General features: G+C 28.1%; 1 protein-coding gene across 1 annotated transcript in view; it reads right to left on the bottom strand.

Moving 5' to 3' along the window:
* LOC107438803 (uncharacterized) overlaps positions 1-21,709 on the bottom strand; it is a 70,900-nt gene that overhangs the window by 29,320 nt on the left and 19,871 nt on the right. The gene's annotated exons all lie outside the window — the stretch shown is intronic.

Here is a 21,709-nt window from a genome sequence, read left to right as displayed (position 1 = left end):
CCAGTGACTTTCAAGTCATGTCTTGTCCCCCAAATTCACCTGACCTTAATCCAATAGTGCATTTTTGGTCCTACCTGGAAAACCAAATTTGTGCTGCCACGCTACCCCCTCGCAATGTGAGGGAATTGCAGGACCAGTTGGTGAGCACTTGGTACCAGATACCTCAGGCTACCTATCAGCATCTTGTGGAATGAATGCCACGGCGGATGATAGCAGTTTTGTGGGCTAAAGTGATCCATCCTACATGTTAATAGCAGGGTGGTCATAATGTGGTGGCTCTTTGGTGTGTACACACACACACACACACACACACACAGGTATATATATATATATATATATATATATATATATATATATATATATATATATATAGCACAATAAAATCAAAACCGAACTAAAAACGGAAACAGAAAGAAAACGGAAGTAAGGTAACAGTAGATAATATCAAGCGCTAAAGCTGCTTTAAATATGATCACAAATATATCAGCACTCCTTTTGCGGATATAATCGTGTGAGCTGATGAAGAGATTATATCTTTTCTTAGTTTTGTTTTCCAAATTTTAATTAATTTTTTTAAGGTATTAAAAATTATGTTTTTTAAATACTTTTAAAAAATTATTGTTAATAATTTTCTTCTCTTGTCATTATTTTTTATTTTTTTCCATATTTTCTCAATTTTTTATCTTATTTTATGAGTTCTATATACTTGCAGCTTATGCGCAGTTAATAAAACTCATTAATTATTTTCGTTTTTCTCCTTGTTTTTATTGTGCTATATATATATATATATATATATATATATATATATATATATATATATATATATATACACTGGTTATCATAAATTAAGGAAAAATCACAAAAATAGCGATAACTCTTTCAAAAGTAAGCCAAACCGTGCAAAATTTGCATATGTTGTCCACTAAGAGTAGCTGAGTAAAATTGCAATATGCAAATTAGTGGCGCTGCACTCGGCTTACGTCATCTGCCTGGAGCATAAAAGTCCAAGTTTGAGAGAAAGCACACAAATTTTACTGTGATTGCGACATTGAAAATCTGAGATAGCCAATTCGTAATAATGACCTCTAGGCATCATTTGCCTGAAGAACTACGATGGAGAGCCATCGGGAGACTAGAGGCAGGGCAGAGTCAATCAGAAGTGGCCAGATGGCTAAATGTGAGTCCATCTGTGGTTCATAGACTTTGGAGGCAATTTCAAACCACAGATTCGGCATCTAGGAGGTTCAGTCAAGGACGGCCAACTGTTACGACCAGTGCCGATGACCGATATTTGACATTAAGTGCACGCAGGAATAGAACCGCTACTCCGACACATCTTAGATCCTCTCTTGCTGCAGCCACCGGAAGGTTGGTGTCAACGTCAACTGTGCGCAGAAGGCTCCACGAAGGTGGTCTGTATGCGAGACGACCAGCCATTTGCGTGCCGCTCACATCACGCCATAGGAGAGACCGTTTGCAGTGGGCCCGACAACATGTCCACTGGACGTCAGATCAATGGAGGCCTGTTCTCTTTACGGATGAGTCCAGGTTTAGTCTAGAAAGTGACAGTAGACGTTATTTGATATGGAGAGAACCTGGGACCCGTTATCATCCATCAAACATCCGTGAAAGAGATGCATACGGAAGAGGCAGTGTCTGTGTTTGGGGAGGCATATCCTTAGGAGGGCGCACATACCTCCATGTCTTTCCAAGGGGAACCGTGAATGCTCAGGTTTATCGAGACAACATCCTTGATGCTTATGTGCGCCCATATGCCGGGGCAATTGGTGATTGCTTCCTGTTACAGGACGATAATGCAAGACCACACAGAGCTCGCATTGTTGATGATTATCTTCAACAGGAAACAATTACTCGCATGGAGTGGCCAGCTCGATCCCCGGACTTGAATCCTATCGAGCACGTTTGGGATGCTCTAGGGAGGCGTGTATCTGCCATCAATCCGCCCCCTCAGACCCTTGCCACGCTTGCAACTGCTTTACAAGAGCAATGGCTCTCACTTCCTATTGAACTGATAGACCGCATAATTGAAAGCATCACACATCGCTGTTTGTGCTGTATTGCTTCTAGAGGCAATCATATTCCATATTAAAGGTACTTTTTCTATTGCAAACCGATACTTCCAATTTGTTTATTTTATACATGTGCTAATTTCTATACTACTATTAATGTCTGATAATTTCTTTTTATGTTGTTTAATACCTTACTATGTGTTGTATATTGTGGGTAAGTTTCATAAAATTCCATGTGTAATTTCTTGAGTTATCGCGATTTTTGTGAATTTTCCTTAATTTATGATAACCAGTGTATATATATATATATATATATATATATATATATGTTTTGTGAAGCAAAAAAGCAAATATTTCCAGAATCTAGTTTTAATTATTCATCTAAATTTCACTTAAATATCAAATGAATCTAGGAATTAAAACAAGTAAATTATTATTTTTTTTAAAATTTGACCCAAAATAATTGAACAAATCGTAATTTTTAACAGAAAATTTAGAACAAAAATACACACCTTTACGAATGATAAATGGTTTTGCAATAAATATTTGTTGAAAATGTTTAACACTATGTAAAGTAGATTAGAAAAATATTTAAACAATGATATGTCTTAGTAAATACATCACAAAAATGTAACTAAGTAGTAAAAGAAACTTTTCATTAATGTCATCATGAAGCAAAACAATATTAAAATTCTATCAATATTCATATATCATCTAGTTGGCATTCTTTAAAATAAATGATCTGATTTGGGAGTAATCTTAAATGAGTTCATAAATTGTTACCAAATTTTGTTACCAACCTATCTTTCTCAGATTGGAATTTTTTAAATGATATGAATTGAGATCATGATAATTGTAACTGATAGTTGATAGTAATATTAAACTGACATGTTTATTCAATTACAAGATTGAAAGATAAAAATCGGACTTTTTTTAAAGAAAATGTTAATAAATAAGCTTTTAAATGTTCTACTTTTTCTACAAATTGTAGTTTACACTCAACTCTGTATTTTGAAAATGAATTGCTACACATTAATTGAATTTACTAATCAATTTCGAGAAGGGATCATTTAAAGTACTTGATACTTTTAAGTACTAATTACTAACGCACACTATTTGAATTGTTATTAGCCTCTTTAATACGAGTGAAAGAACTCATTTATTTCTTATTATTAAGTCACATTTAGTATTTCTTAGATTGAATTTGTTTAATGTACAGAGAATCATTTTCGTTTTATTTCCTGGTAATCATCCATGCAAATCACACATTCTCTTTAATTGCAAACTGTTTTCCATTCCACATTCTAAGTGTGAAGCACCATATTTCCAAATAAATTTTTAATTATTTGACGAACAATGTGAATTTTCACACTTATAAACCATGCACAAGCGAAGATAATTATTTTGAAATCGCTTTTCCTTTATTTTTCCAAAGAATTTTTTCTGTTAATGGAGATTTGTTGAAATAGGTAAGATCATCAATAAAAAAATAAATCGATCCCAAATCAGGCCTCCAACACTTCTTAAGGATCTCGAAATAATCATATCCACATTTAGTAAATCAGAAAAATGCTTTTCCGTAATTGCGGACTTTTTAGGCATTGCATCTACTGTCACTAAACTCGAACAGTAGCGGAGACTTAGTCTTTTTCTTCAACGATTCCCTTCCACAGCAAAAAGAAAAATTCCATTATTTAGCAGAGTGATGGTTCTCTCTTTGTTACACATTTCTTTAATAAAATAATTTGCATTTAATAAAATAATTTGAAATTAATCAATCCTGCACCCGCTCCGAACATGCATCAATCCTGCTAAACTTCTCGTGATGACAGTCGGGTGATCTAGGCGACAGACAAAGGATTTTAAAATAGTAAATTAAACTTTATTTAACCATTATTATCAGATGGGATATCCTCCAAGTTACTCAAAATTGAAGTGCAAATGAATAAAAATTTGGGAATACCTTGCAACCAATGACTTCTTGAAAAATGAAACACTAGTAATTGCTATTGGTCCATTAACTAGGTCGGGGGAATAGCATGGTTCTCACAGTTCAGCCTAAAGGAAGACTTAAAATATTAATTTATGCAAATTTGAATCCAAAAATAGAACAGGAACCTGGATGTAAATACTAAAATGAGAGAAAGTTTGAATAATAAGTTACGAAGAAAATTTAGAATGAAATAACATAAAATGATTAGTTGAAACTTTTTATGAGATTTTTTTTGTTGTGCTCACTGATTTAAAGTTTGAGAAAGTGCCGAAAGGATCACTTATAGCTTTAAAATCTTTCGAAAAAGAGATTAAATTTAAGGATATAAAACATTGCGATTATATAAAGGAACATTTTACTCTCAGAGCTACAAATTTGATACCAGCTTTGAAGGTCCAATATATTAACCAGAAATATGAGGACCGTTGACTTTGGCGAGCTCTTGTACTTGCACTGGCAGATTGCAGTTGATACACTACCCTATAATAATGAGACACTTTCAGTTTATGACTTTTATTTTAAAAAAAAATTCTCAGTGCATATTTAAATAATTATTTTGAAACTTTAGAGGTGTTTTTATGCTTTCAGATGTTTGGAAATTAGAACACGAAAAAAAAACAAGTACTTCTGATCACCCTAAGTGAGAAAATCGAGCAAAAAACGTTAAACTTATAACTGAAAACTTAGTAACTTGTATCGATTACTTTAGCTGTTATTTTTAATAGCTGCATAAAGTTTCGCAAGTTTTATTTATGGAAATATGAACATCTTTATAAAAATTAATTTGTCATTTTATGTTTTTAATTGTAGCTCTTTAGACATGCTATGGAACTAAATAAAATTTGTGGAGCTTTTTAAGATTGATTAAAAAAGTTTTTAAAACTGAGCAAGTTTTGAGTATTTAAGTTAGTTCTCTTATATTACGTTTGCACTGAAAAGATTAGAAAAAAAGATTTTTCATAATTTAGCAGTGAAACCTATTTGGCAAGTAATAAGAAAAGTTAATTTGAATTTCTTGAACATTTAAAAAACTTCAAAAAATTTTCTAAGTAGATTTTGTACGTTTCAAAACAGAGCTTAAAATGATCGGGGGTCGTCACAAACTTTATTTTGTTTTATAAGACGAAATTCAATAATAATGTTAATACCTTACAAGAATTGTTCGGAAACTAAATTTTGATGGCGTAGAAAAAGAACACATTCAAAAGAAAACATAAATTTATGGGGTGTGGTCCTCCATTATACTTATCTATTTTTAATAAATGAATGTTTAATAGCATAACATGAAATTTGTGGATACACCCCTCATTATTTTGAGCTTTTTTTAAAATATTACAAAAACTACCTAGAAAATTGCTTGAAACTTTTTAAATTTTTAAGATATTCAAATAAAGTTTTAATCATTAGTTACCAAAAACGATTCCCTACAAAATTATGAAATATACATTCTTGATTTTTTCTGCGCATGCGAGTATAAAATAACTAGCTTAAACACTCATGTATAGCACAGTTTTTAACAAATTTATATTTAATTTTTTTAAATTTTAAATCGCAATTTTTAGTAATTAATCTCAAATGTCTCCAAAAATGTTGTTTAATTCCTTTGAATATTTATGAAGTTGTAGCAAAATAACCATTTCTGATATTGGTAGAAACTGGTTTACTAAAAATATTGCTTCAAGTTATTTGCTGTCAAAATTCAGAGATGAATACCGAAAAAATAATACGACAAAATCTTTAAAAAGTGAGAGAAGCAAGATTTTCTTTTTGCATTTTCATGTAATAACGTATACTACTTTTATATGTAATATACTACTACTTGTAGTAATGAATTTTCTACTTTTTCTCTGCCTGTCTGAGTGGAGATGGCTGAATGGCTAGAGAAATTTTATCTTAGCCAAAGATTATATTCCTGGAATTAGGGCCTTTTTAATCATTTAGTTTGTTCATATTAAGAAGGAAACTTATTTTTTTTCCTCGAAGGAAATATCTTTTTAAAGACTGAAAAAGACGGACATAAAACTTTACTTGGTAGCTCCCCTACACGTCCAAGATTGGATATGAATGAGTTTTTTAATGAAAAAAAAGATATAGACTGATTACACATTATTATTGTAAAACGGAAAATATATTATAATTATTATTGTACCAATTATTTTATGAATATTTTATTATTTTATGATTATTTTATGATCGCAAACTGGTCCCGCAATTCCCTCACATTGCGAGGGGGTATTGTGGCAGCACAAATCTGGTTTTCCAAGTAGGAGCACAAATGCTCTATTAGATTAAGGTCAGGTGAATTTGGGGGCCAAGACATGACTTGAAAGTCACTGCAGTGTTCCTCGACGATTCGACCCTTATGACATGGTGCATTATCCTGTTGGTAATCACCATCCCTCGCAGGAAAAACTGTTGCCATGAATGGGTGAACCTGGTCTGCAACTATGTTCAAGTAGCTTACATACGTCAGGGATTGTTCAATGAGGCTTATGGGTCCTAATGTGCGTCATGAAAACATTGTTCCTGGGCGAGAAACCATGAAAACCTGGGTGAGCCCACTGTTATAGATGGAGAGTGGTCATAATGTAGTGGCTCATTGGTGTATATCTATGTATGATTACTTTTCGTTCATTTCACAAAATTTATTAGTTTAAATAAAAGCTGTATAGCTGCCATAACATTGAATTGATGAAAACATTACATAAAATTGGGGTCAACCATTAAGGAACTATGGAGGCGGATAACTCCAATACCTCTTAGAAGAGTGAACGCTTAAGCACGGGTTACCATAAACAAAAAATTCGATCCCTTAGTAGCCCAAATGTGATGACATCGTTTGTAATTACCAATACTGTGCAGCTTAGTAGCCCGAAAGTAGAGACTTCTTTCTTATTTTTCATCCACTGCGCAGTTTATGCATGTTACGTCAGACTACTAAATTAATCCGTTCTGAGGCCTTCTTTCCTCTAAGAGGTATTTATAAGTCCCGATGATTGAAACCTGGAGATGGCCTTGGCCTGCAACAGTTTGTGGAGTTAAAGAATAGAAGGAATTCAGAACAGAAGTTAAGTTTATATTCTTTTTTCTTTCTTTTTTAAATGGAACAGTGGGATTTTTTTGTGGTTTTTCTTTCTATGTAACTCAAATGTGGTTTAGTTCCATCACGAAGTCTTCCACAAATACGAATTATTCCTAATACTTGCTCCCCTTGCAAAAAATAAGGTTTTTTTTTGAGGTTGCTTTGAAGTTGATAGATGTAAAATATACACCTGAGGTAGAAAATAAGGTTATGTTTTACACCAAAAATAACTCGTTAATAAATCTCTATTTCAACCTCATTAGCACCTCACAAAATCAACTTAATATATAACTCAGAAATAATTTTTGTTAAATCGGGTGAAATAATTCACACTTCAAATATACGTATTTACTTGAAGTGTAGAAGAAATGATCCGTACATCTCAAAAACTAATTCCTAAACTAATCGCTTCAAAGTAGATTTCTACTAATCTCAAAACAGCCTCAAGTGCGAATAAAACAATTTCATACACCTTTATTACACACCTTAAGAGGTTGATCTTTTAAGTTTGTTACCGTATATCAACCCTGACACCTCAGAACAACCTCATACAAGCCTCAAAAATACCTTTCATTTTCGTTAGGGGGAGTTCTGCAGTGGCTTCAAAACTACAAGTTGAACATTAATAGTTGTCAACTCTAAAATTGGGTAGGTTGTTCAATTACGGTGATTAAATGAAATTAAATATAATCAGATTGAATCAGATATTAAATCAGATTGAATCAGATATATCATCAGATTGAATCAGATCGCCATGTTTAACAAAAATATTTAATCACATGCTAAAAAATGTAAACGTTAAAATTTCAAACCAAGAGTTGCTTATTCAAAATTGTTTCACTGAAAAATTATTTTTGTTTCTGATCTAGATAAATAAAACAAAAACGTATTAGGAGTCAAACATTCAGAACTTTGTAAAAATTGAGTATCAATCTAAGATTTGCAGAAATCGGTGAAATTGAAAAATCTCCATGTAAACAAATATTACTTTATACTCTATGAAATATGCAAATTGTTTCCAAACATGTAATAAAGTTAAGGTATCGAAGTGTTTATACACATATTTATTTTGTTTATACTGCAAATCAAATTCAAAATATACTCGATATTGCATAAAAATACATTGTACTGAAACATTTTTATTTTTTAAAAAGCTGTATTTTTGAAATTCTAGACAATAATTCTTATAAAATTCATTTGTGACAATAAATTTTTAACTTGGTTTGTTAATATTAAAGATAGACGCAGATTTTGTATACTCAATTTTGATAGCCAACGCATTTTTTTCGATAAGAACTTTTAGATGAGTCAATAAAAATATACTCATATAAATACATGCAACTAATATACTTTTATTGATATTTACGTATGGTTAAGTACAAAAATTAGCTAAAAAATTTTTTCGAAGAACTGTTAGTTGTCTTCGAGCATAGTCTAAGAAAATCTGAGTCCAGTTTTATTATCCATATTTTGTTATTTCCTCTGAAAAAAAAGATATTACAATCATTAAGATAACGGATATTTAATAAACAAAAATGATTTCTGACAAATTAATAATATATTTTTTTAAATGTATTGTTATTTTTTAAAAAAGCTATTGTAAGGAATTGAATTGTTTTATTCCTAATTATAAAAGTGATTTGTTGCAATGAATCTACGCCAGAAACACCATGTCGAAGGTATTAGTAATATGAAATATATAACAAAAAAAAATTAATGATTGCTTAAACACCTTAAACTTAAACTAAATATCGATTGTAGAATTCGGCCTGAGCTTCAGTTTTTGATGCTCATATTGATTCAAACCACTTTTTTTTGGTAACAAATACTTTCCTTGTGATATATATCTTCCTTTTAATATTTTATAATATTTTCGCTGTAAGGTAGTTTTTTTTATCTATTCCGTACATTTGAAAATGTAATATAATGATACACAAATATATAATGTAAGCTATTGTATAATTTATACACAGAGTTAATATTCATTGTCAAAGAAATCTTTCCTCTTCTCTGAGATCAGTGTAACATTACAATCGAAAAATTTTACAACAATTTAAAAGCTATGGAGTAACCTGTCTGTTTGTGGGAACATTTTGAATATTTACTTTACCCCAAGTTAATACAGAATCGAGCGTTCATACACATTTTAAAAGATGGTTTTAGATCTAAAATCCAAATATTGAGATGTATGCTTAATTGGCATGAGCTTAAGTAATATTCTTTAGTCACACTAGCACCAAGTTTATTGATTTATTAGAAGTCAAACAAACCATCAGTTGAGGTTTACTAAATTAAATTAGGAAAAAAATACTTTAAAGGGATATTTGTCTTTAAAAAAGGGTTTTAATTTTAAATAAGCAACTATGAGCAAAATAATTGAGTCCACAGATGATAGCTATTTACATAATGAGTGTGTTATTTTTTGTTTTCAATGAGTATGTATAAGTAAGTTTGTAAATCATTTGGACTATCGCCTTATACATGGCGTCAAATTACTCAGAATAAAAATGTTTAAAAGATGTTGTTTTGTTTTTTAAAATTGAAAATATTTCTGCTCAGAAAAATTTGCTAAACTCTATAATAGGAATGTATGTACATCGTTTGTGAAGAGCACATACATATTTTAAACTCGATATAGACTATATTGATGCAAAAATTCACATAAACTAAATATCATCCAAAATTATTCGAAATGAATAACATTTTAAAGTATTTAAAAGTATTTTATAATCTATTAAATATAATAGGATAATAATTAGAAATTTTTTAAAATTAAAAAAAAATACTTGTTTTGAAAAATGTCGTTACTATGCAATTAGGAAGTCAAATGTTATTAAATAATGTAAGTTCTATTTTAATTTATGCTACATTATATTATTACCAGAAAGTTGAGCGTAATTACTTTTTAAAATAAGATGAAAACTGAATTTGGGAGAAGTGATTATTTTGAAAAAATGAAAATAAATGTAATTGGCATACTCTTTTATCATATTGTAATAGTTAAAATTATTCACCTATAGTTTTGGGCTATATTTTCTTAACCACCAAGAAGACCACCAAGAAGTCCACCACCCTTCTTTTTGCCTTGGCTACGGTCATGTACGTATCCCTTCTTTCCACGTTTTCCATGAATGGCTAAAAAATAAGAAATGATATTAAAAAAATAGTAAACCTTTTTTTCTATACTCTTCAAAACAAAATGACAGGAGAAATATTAAATGGTTGTATGAAACTCTCTTTAATTTGTCCCTATTGTTTATCGGTTAGATCCGTATACAAACCTGAATATCTAAACCGAATCACACGAAAATTACATATATTTATGTTTGCGATGCTTGTGCTACTGACTACTTGAGAAACTATCGACTTAGCAGCATTTTTCATAGAAATGCTGATGGTTATTATTTAGTTAATTTTTCTCTCTGTTTGCTTAAATTGGTTTATCTTTTAGCACGAATCCGTAGAATAATATACATGAAATAACTAAATAACTAAATAAAAATTGTATAATTGTTGCTATAAGCACGAAGTAAGGTGATATTAGGCTACCTAACTGTTTCGGACTTTAAAAAAACTAGTACAACAGAATTTATACAATGCACCTATACTGGCATAATAAAATCTCCTTAAGAGCATTTTCCCAAAAACTCTCCTTATAGAACATTGAGAACATTTTCCAGGTATGCTTTCTTTCATACTAAATCAGAAAGGTGTGCTTCATCATCAAATTTTCTTACTGGTTAATTAGTTTATTTAAAAGTCTAAATAAATGCGCGAATAAACAAAATTCAGTTTGAAATAAAATATTTACGTATTATTTATTGGTTCAATTAACGTTGGAATATTATAGTAAGAGCAATATTAAGTAATATTTAGATGAAAGTTATGAAATAAAATATTTTCTTAAAATTAAAAGTAATCAAAGTTGTTTGAAGTTTTACCATCACTGACTCCACCTATAAAATAAATTGTATTGATTATGAATCGAAAAATAATGATATTACAATTTATTGATTATTCTTATTATAGATAAAATATAAAGTAAACTGTTTGATTTTATACAGAGTCAGAGATTTAAATTATTCAGGTATAAATAATATGAGTACTGTACCAAGTAGAAACACTTTAAAAATTTAGCATTTTTTGTACTGCATCATATTATATGTATTATATTAGTTTTACATATTAATTTCATAAGAAAATTTTGGATAACTCCAAAATGATTTTGCTTGCGCTTTTCCTTTTATTAAATCTTTATGTTGTGTTGGATAACCGTGTATTGTAGCGCTTTTCATTTTTGAATCGAAAGTTATACGCTAAAATAGCTTAAAACTATTTTTCTTCAAAAATGTAAGATAATGTTTAAAAAATAATTTATAATATCTCACAAAAATTGGAAAAAGTGCGAAGGAAAAGTAATTTTCAAAAACAAATCCAATAAAATAAATAGTTTATTAAGGTTCCAGAACCTCATTTAAAGTTTTTGAACCCATCCTATTAAGGCTATACAGCTCGTCTTCATTTAAGAATTGAACATGGCTGAAAATAAGTTTATAACAGCTCCCATGAGTGTTGCTTTTATAGTCTTTAGTTTTTGACAAATGAAACTGTAATTAGTAAAATTTTGATCCATTTTAAGTTTTAGGATTTAAAGTATTCGTGAAAAAATTATGAATTAAAATGAATAATTATTAGATTTTGAAAAGGTATAAAGTTGCGCAAAAACAATACAGTGGAATCAGACGTTAACTAAATTCGAAAAAATAAACATTTTAAACTTTAATTATTAACTGATGATTATAATTTCTGACGTTAAATAAATTCAAAAATATAAAAATTTTAAACTTAAAATTTTAACTGATGATTATTATTTTTTACGTATATATGGTTTACTTACTTGTAACTGCACCAAGAGCTAAAATAATCCAAAATAATAGGAAAAGTTTGTGAAAGTGTTTAGCAAATATTAAAATAATCTGTAGATACATAAGACTCGTATTTCGAAAAAGGATTTTAGGTAATTTATAAATTATTAATTTCTTTTCGTTTACTATATGAATGCAGAGTTTATAAAAAATCAATTAACTCTAAAACTACAACACATATTTCAATAAAATTTGGTTTGAGCATAGAGAGGTAGATATAAACAAAACAAAAATAATCGTTTAATAGAATTCCCTAATTTGATCAATTGTTATTGTGTTAGCACACATTATTTAGCAAAAATTATATTCATTAATAGAAAAACACATAAAAAATGTTCTTGAAAAGACAAATAAAAATATATTTTCGACTGTTACAATTTATTTAAAGCTTCTAAAGTAAAAATATAAGCAATGAGCATTACCATTTGTGCCAATATCTGTAAAATAAGGAAAATAAGATGTCAGTTATAGCTATTCATTATTCTATGTGGTGTTGTAGTTTAGACCAACTTCAGTAGCATATACACTGAATCTTACTTCTAAGCACATTACTCATTTATGTTCAAGAATTTGTCTCTTATTGTGATATGAAATTTGTATTTTTTTAAAAATAAATGGGGTTTGCATTTCCTATAAATTATCTCTCTAAATTATCTTTTTCACTAATATTTTAATACACTTTTTAAACAACATTACCTTTAATCATTAAACGCATTTTAATTATTAGTAATAAACGGTGAGGATTACTATTAGCTGCGGCACAATTAAATCGTGTGTTATACACTGATGTTTTACTCAATTTATACTAATTTTTTGAAAATGTAAATAATAATTATAATATAATTTAAATAATTATTATAATTAATAAAGATTGAGGATAAGATTAAATCGTTTCTTTATATACTCTTTTCACTAAAATTGGGATGCACTTTCTACGCTTATATAATCTTTAAATACGTTTTTACTCCTCTTACATAATCTTTAAATAGATTTTATATTTTTAAATGCACTTTAAGAAAGGAGGCGTTTATTTATATTAACTACGTCACTGTTTAATCATGTTTTATACTCTCATGTTAGCTAAACATCAATTAATCTTTAATTTTTATCTCAATTAATACTAAACGAAGAATTTGTTTAAAAAAAAAACCTTATCATAACTATTTAATCATAAAGGAAATTTTAAAAAAAAAATTGAGTTTTGTTACTTTATACAACCATTCGAAAAAAGAAAATGAGTCTAAAATATGGATGGACAAATTTGATTTCGTTGTCAAACTAGTTAGTATCTCCAAATATATATTTATCGCTTCACATGGACTTAAAAAGCGAGACTAAATTGAAACAATTATAGTAACACTTAACAAATTAATAGGAAAAGCCAACCCTATGCCGTGCTGTAAAATTTCTAAAACTTTACAACATTGTTCGATTTGTTTTATAACATGAAGCTTAAATTGTCCCCTATCAGTGACATAACAACTACTAACCCAAATGCTCTAAATATTTCAGAAACAAAGCTACTGTCATATGTTGCAAATCGAAAATCACAATGAAATTTTACTCAACTCAATAGTTAATCTCTTTAAAACTTGATATAAATAAACCGGCAAATTTAATTGAAATTCACGGGAAATTTAATTCAAATTTTCATTATTACTATAAAAATCACAAGAACTAAAGTATTTAGAATATTACTTACTTCCAAAGAAACTTCCAGCTGTTGAATAAAATAAAAAATTATTTTTTATTCCACACGTTTTTGACTTTGTTCAGTATAATTTTAAGCAGATAATTTTCAGAGATAACACTGAATATAACAATTTTTCTTTTTCGTTTTATCTAAGTTCTTATGAACCTAGAATGAGCCATCAACTGAAAAAAATTCGAATTTAAAATAAGATTAATTATGAGATAATTAAAATTAATTACAAAGAATTCTTATTTGTCTTCTAATAATTCTTTTAGACCCTAACTGTCTCTTTATTAATCTAAATAATTGATATATTTCTACCACACTCTTTCAATTAACTCTAAATTCATCGATTGTACAAAAATGTTCAGCAATTTAAGCTAGCATTGCGTGAGCACAAAAAGTACGTTTTTTGTTTGGAGAATAGAAATGACATATACTTTTATGAAAGCTTAAATACCAGTATTGTGTGACATAAATTTTTCAAAGAGCATATTCGCTTCCCTATCAAGTTGTCAATTTTTCAATATTTAAGTTTGTTTAAAAAATAAATATAAACCATTTTAATAAGTTCTAAATTAAGATCAATGAGTTTATTTAACAACTCTTCAACAGCAAAACGTAATCTTTGAAATTATTTTAATATTAATCGCAAAAATTATTTACTATGAAATTACTAGAAAATGTAGGAAGCAGAAAATACGAAAAGCTTACCTCCAGTTATGAATGCTGAAATGGTAATTAGACGAACATTGAACGGAATTAAAATGAAACAAATGAATTAAATTAAAAATGAAAGTTACAGCATAATGGTTGTATAACACTTAGAGTATAAACTGATATAAACTTGACTTACTGTTTGCACCGCTCAGGACTATGAAACAAAATAATTTTTCATTTAAAAAAATGTAAATTATAGATATACCTTAAATTAGTTTATTCAAGATTTCCTGAAAACAGTACTTACTTCCTCCTAAAAGATCTGCAAGATAAAATGCACAAGAAAGGCATTAAAAGTTTTGTATAAAAAAGCGTTTTCTGATTTAATTAATTCATTGTATATTTTTAAATCGAAAATAGTTGTTACTAAAAAGAGGGCAAACAAAAAATATTACTGGACATATATACAGTAGTAGTTTCACATTTAGCTTCGTTGTTTTCATAAGATTCAACAAAATATTCGAATTCTATTAATTTTGAGCATTAAAATATATAAAGTATAGTAAAATTTTTTTGGAATCTGTTCGGTAAACATTTAAATCATTAAATTTTGGTAAACTGCTGCCTGCGGTAAACATTTAAATAGTGGTCAATATGCTCTTATTCCCCAGCGTGGAGAACACATAAACTACTAATTTCCGACGATCCTTCTTATGTTTAGTTTTGCAAATTTGATCTCTTATTTGTGATATTATCTGAAATTTCCGGAAAAAATTTCTCTCCTACCTGATAATTCTTCCCTGGAGTTACAATTTTTACAAACAATATCCATTTTATCTAATCAATAATTTGACTTTAAATAATAACCAGAATATTAAAATGTGAGAATTTGTTTTAGTATTTTCTTGGTCTCACAAATGGACTAACCAATTGTAGAATGTTGCCATTATTGATTTTAGAAGAATTCTCATTTTTAGGCCATGTGATTTTGTCTTTAATTCCATTTATCAAATATATTTTTTCATGTTGATTACAACATGTTGATTCAACAAATTACAAGAAAATATATAAAATAAGAAGAAATTATACAAGTTATTATATAAAGTAACAGGAAATTATATAAATTATTGGCAAATTATAAAAAATATGCTTTTCTTTTTGAAGTACTTATTTTGTCTTTTTGTTCTCTGTGAAAAAATTAATTACTTACCGCCTGATGACAAAAAAATAATGATGAATACAAATTTAATAAAAATTTTATTTCTTACTTTTATGTTCGTCAAGTTGTAATCAAACTAAAAATATATTACCTTTTCCAGCTAAGAAAAAAATAATATATAAACATTGTGTAGATCAGGATTATGAAAATTTAAGTTAACGCATATAATAACACAACAAATTTTAGAAATATTTTATGTTCAGAAGTATCATATTTGAAAATAAAAATAAAATTGCAGGTAACTTATATTTTATGTTAAATAATAGGATATTTTTTTTAATATTAAAAAAAAAAGAAAAATTACAGGCATTATGATAAACATTTAGAGCATGAAGGCATTCAATCATTACTTACCTTTGCTCCCGATTTCTGCAATAACAAATCTAGTTATTATAAAATTGTTTTAGGTAATTTAAATAATTTTAACTCAAAATTATTGTAAAGCAGTACATTTTAAACTAAAAAATATATTAGATTAAATTTATAAAGGAAAATATAATTTGCTTCCGTCACTAAATACCATTGAAAGCGCTTTGAAAAAAATATTTTATGAGTGCAATTTCAATTCATAAGTTTTATCACGTAATAGAAGAATACGTAATATACTATTTTAAATTAAAATTTTTTTTCTTCATATTTGTTATTCACATATTATTCGTAATCACATATTGCTAATTCTGTGACTAGTGGTAGGAAATAATTCTTTGGGTTGTTAGTTTAACATACATAAATCCCAAAATATTACCCCTCATTGCATAACACTAGAAAAACTGTCTACTGCCTAGAAAATCGAAGAGAGTGTAGCTAATTCTAGATATTTTTCGTTGAAACCTCAAACATACCTCTAAAATCTAAAAATAACTGTAAATAATTCATTAAAGCTATAAAATAACTTTGATCATTAGAGATCTATAGGATTTCTTTTTTTTATCCGTGTAACGAAATTGTCTGATTAAATTAAATATATATTATGATCTTTTTAATTATGCTTGTATTTTTCTTTTACAAATAATAGAGTTTCTACTCTTTAAAATGCTGAAAGTTATATATTATTACTATAAATAGTCTGAAATATAATTAACGAAACGGAAAATGTATGACTTTAACCAGGTTTATTTTCAGTTTTTATGTATTCATTATAATCAATATACCTCACTTATTTCCAAATAGAATTGCCGCAATAGGTGTATATGCATTAGTATAAAAGAATTGCAATATCTACAGGGATATGATTGGTAGAATTAGTTACTCTGATTTTAAAAGAATAGTAAGCGTTTATAAATTCTTGATATTAATAAAAGCATTTATTCCTGTTTTTGAGTAGACATCCTGAATCGTTAAATTGTTAAGTTAGAAAAACATAATGTTTAGCTTACATAACAAATGCACAAGAAATAAAAGTAAGAAAAAAACTTACTGTTAAACACTCTATTGACTAAAATAAGTAAAATTACTTCAGTATTTTACGGACAGTTTATAGCAATTATTTATGGTTAAATGGTTAAAAAAATTTTAAAATATAATAACATATATAAATCCATTTCAATATTATTTTATTTTCATTTATTCTAATCACATTCAAGTTAATTAATAGTGTCTATTTCAGTTTTGTATTAATTTAAAGATTTATTTAAGTTAGGCAACTTAATATAATGTTACAGTTGCTTTCATAATTTTTGTGAGGACTTAAGCAATTACGTAAACCGTACCTAGTGAGTTTGATACATTCCTTCGAAGTTATAAAATTATGCACCTGAGAGACTGTTTCTATAGAAACTCGCTGATGCCCTAATCGTAAGATTGAGATGTTCCATTAGACAAAGATCATATCAGATGGAATTATGAACTCTAATGATAGTTTGTTAATGTTAAGTAAGTGTACATGTTCTTGAAACACTGCATATTACGATGTATCTACTCTTTATTTATTTTTCTTCACCTGTAAATAAATAATTTTTTGATTCATATATCAGTATTTTTCTCTTAAAGAACCCATCATTAAAACAGAGCGTAAAATTTCGGAATGATTGCCATATACAGACAAATACACTAAATATGCAAAGGATGACGAACTTTGCAACGGAATGAAGAAATTTCACAAAGGAGTAAAATTGTTTCGTAAGCAGAAACTTTTTCCATTCATAAAATACGTGTAATAAATAATGGTCGGAAGCATTTAATGAAGCCAGTGAAAGAACAGTAGCGATCCAGGTGCATTTCGTGAATTTCTGAAAATAAAAAAATGAGTTCTTTTGGATGAAGATTGCGGCATGAGGAAAAAGTTTTTTCTGCTATAAAGGATTAATTGATGTATTTAAAGAAGAAGAAAAATTAAGCTCTAATGAATGGTTTATGAAAAAAAAAAGAAAATTATCAAACATTGTTGAATTAAGGAGCTTCTTTTGCTTATATACGCATTACGAAAGATTACAGAGGAGATTTTCTAAAATAGAGACGCATTTGTATAAAAAAAAGCAAATGGAATGTTTAAATAGTTTCCAAAATATCAGGAGCCTTGAAAAATACTTTGAAATAAGCATCAATCTTAGCTTGATTTGATTTTAGCCGGATTTGAAGAGCAGCTTTAATCTCAACAATGACCCAAGTTGAGAAGTATTAAATGCCACTTTGCTTCATTAAATTGACCGAAAAGATCACATTCCGTATTGAAGCAAAAGATTGCCAAATCGTAGACTATTGCGTTACCGGAAAAGAAGCAGTCAAAAATGCAGGTTATTTATGCAAACTGAATTTTTTACTACGTGCCGGTCATTCTGTTTTAACGTGGCTTTAAAATTTTAAAAATCAAGAGAGGATTAAACTATAGCTTCCTGACATTATCTCTGCTTGAATAAGGGGACATTAAGATGCACCTGTTCCTTATTTGTGTCATTCCTCATCTTTGAATAGATGATCTTTTTATTTCTCATCAGTCTTTTCCATCAAATGGTTCACTTCATTAAAATAGAACGTAGCAATATTATTTTAAGCCTTTCAGGACATGCTGAAGGAGAAAGAAATTCATCGCAAGACTCACATGCTCCGAGTTTATAAAGTTATAAATATTATATTAATTTAGCCAATACAAATTTCACAGCTAATTATGAATGTTCTTTAAGAAATTAAATTAAATCAGATTAGATTTAAAATATTTTTCTTACACTAAAATTGCAATACTATTTTTCACGTAAACTGTTGTAAATCGAATTAAATGTTCTTCGACACTTTTAAAGGCTTTTAGTTATTATAAATTGCATATTGAATCATTCAAAGTTTACAGATGATTATAACTAGTTTTAGTTTTATGTGATATATACTTACAGCCACAGAAGAAATCTGTCAATGGAGAAAAATGTATGGAATTAATTTTATGATATAAAAAACGCTCTTAAAAATAAATTAAAGCAACTTTAAATTAGTTGAATTCGCATATTTGTAATTAAAACAAAGCACATCACTCTGTGAGTGACATCAATACCAAAATAGGTCATGAGAAGCATTTAGACCGGTACGGGAAAATACTGTCTACAAGTGGAATTAAATAATAATGGTAATAGACAAATTATTTCTGATTTTTCTCATAATATGATAATTTTAAAAACATGACCTCAACATAAGAAAATTGAAAGTGTGACGTGTAGATTTTTTGATGGATTCTACATCAGACAGATCGATCATTAATAATTAGTTCTAGATATCTCTCAGATCTACTGATTTGTAATCTTTCAGAAAGACAAACGTGGACTCTAATACCTATTTAGCGATTTGCAAATTATGGGAATTAATTTCTTTTGTAAAAGAGCTTAAAAAATGTGTTCTTTTATTTTCTGAGAGAAGCTAAATGATTCTTAAATTTGCTATTAATTTCAAATCATATTTTTAAATTTGCTTAGTGAGAATAACAATAATTTTATAATCTCATTAGCAAATAGGTAGTTTGGGAGAGAAAAAATATTAAAAAGAACTGACTGGTTTGGGGAAGAATATGAAGAAAACAATAAAAAAATCAGAGCTTTTCGAAATATGCCTAATAAAAATAGCACAAATAATTTATTTGAGGAATATTAAAGAATACGTAGTAAATGAGAACAGTATTGAGGGTTTATAATATGACCCCTTTTAACGAAAGCCAGGGAGGAAGCCCCCCAAAAAAGAAGGAAAGACTATGGGGATGAGGAATTTGCCATCCTGAAAGTGAAGAACTGGAAATCAATTTCTGGCAAAAGAACAGATTGGGAAAATGTTTCGAGGAAAAACTAGGACCTCAAAGGATTTTCATAAAATGCTGATGACGTGCATGTTTTATAATTACAGCTTTATAATATGCTATGGTTAACAAAATGCATGTTACATACTTCATACTACTCTTTTTATTTTTTAGAAACAGCTTTTTTAAGTGTTTCTAAACAAGACATCTTTTGCGAAATAATTGCTTGATATTTTCTTTGTCTTGAAGTTATATTTGAATTAAAGTTGAAAAAATATTTTTTCTGAATATAGATTTTAACTAATTAATTTATTTTTTAAAGTGTCCTCAGTTTGAAATTATACGTTTAGTGTAACTTATTATGGAATTATAAATTTTTAAATTAATAAAAATATTTATGACATGATTTTTTTAAAACTTTGAAATAAATTTTTAAAACATAATTATCATTTTTTTTATTTTCGTATCTCAAATATTCGGTGAAATATTGTTAATATTCATTTTTGGTTTTCCCATTGGTGTAATTACAACCATCGTAACTATTTTGTCTGAAAAAAACTATGTCATATTTCAGAGATATGTTAGGCTTTTTTTTTGTAAAAAATACAAGAATGCTAAGTTAGATGTGTTATCGTATAAAACATAAAATTTTTCTACAAGGAAATTACTTCGAATTCCTTATGGGAATTATTAAAACAAAACCATTGTATATTATTCTTAAGATGCAAATGACTAATTTCCTAATTCATCTTCCTTTTTATTGTCCTAAATACTTTTATTTAAAAGAAAAATTTTTTTTGTAAGTTATTGCGAAAAGTTGTTTTTTAATTATTTCAAAAATGAAACATTTCAATAGCAACTTCCTATTTTTCTTTATCGTGACAAATATTTCTGTAAAATATTTTGTAAAACTTACCACTGACAGCTTGATTTGCTACAAAAAGTAATTTTTTTTTTCAGAAATGGACTTCATTAGAAATACTTACAATACAAATACTTACAATAATACTTACAAATTACAAAATGCAATGATTGAAATTTTTTAAAATTTCGATTTATAGTGTTTTTACTTATTTTTTGACAAAATACGCAAATATGCAAGTTAAATTATGAAACAAATAAAAGTATGTACCACGTTGATACGCTCTTTAAATTTAAAGAATAAAAACAATTATAACACGCAGCCATGTTTTTAAAAGCATTAAAACAGCTATTTTTTATTATTTCTCTTCCCTATTTGCTTCATTCACAAATGCTATTCAAATCTAGAAAGCGAATTAATAGGAAAGCCAATGATAAAAACCAATTAACAGTTAAAATTTTAGTCTCAAAATTTGTGAAAGTCCTATAAGAGGTGCTACAAAATAATTAATTCTTACATCTTTCACCTTAATGTTAACTTTATTTATTATCATTTTTTCGCATTAACGATCCGAGCTTTTGAAATTTTTCCGTTACGGCAGCATAGTAAGTGTTTGGAAGTTTTATCCATTACAGTAGGGTGCAGCAACTTCGAGTACACGGTTCAATATTTTGCTCAACAAAGATATTTGAGCAAAATATTGTGTATCTAGATTCAAGTAAGGATTGCTTAAATTAAAAATGGACAAGTTGAATTATAAGAATACTTTTATTTGAAATTAAAAGAAATAGAAATGAACTTTGAAACACAGATCACATAGTTTCGACATTTAAATGGATATGTATCTCCTGTAATTCTCTCTTAAGGGTCCTAGAGATCTAAAAGTCATAAGGGTGACAAATCTTGGCTGTTTGACGGGTGTTCCAATACTATTAGTATAATTATTAGTAATAATTCAGGATTCTCTTCTTGTCTTGATTTTTTTAAATTTGTTTTCGATGTTTTAAATTAGCCGTGGTTGGTATTTAAATCTACATA

Source organism: Parasteatoda tepidariorum, chromosome 7, assembly GCF_982258835.1.
Source record: "Parasteatoda tepidariorum strain Cologne lab strain chromosome 7, Ptep-v5.0, whole genome shotgun sequence".
Taxonomy (NCBI): Eukaryota; Metazoa; Arthropoda; class Arachnida; order Araneae; family Theridiidae; genus Parasteatoda; species Parasteatoda tepidariorum.
Note: the sequence above shows the minus strand (reverse complement) of the source record. Positions and strands in the feature narration are given on the sequence as shown.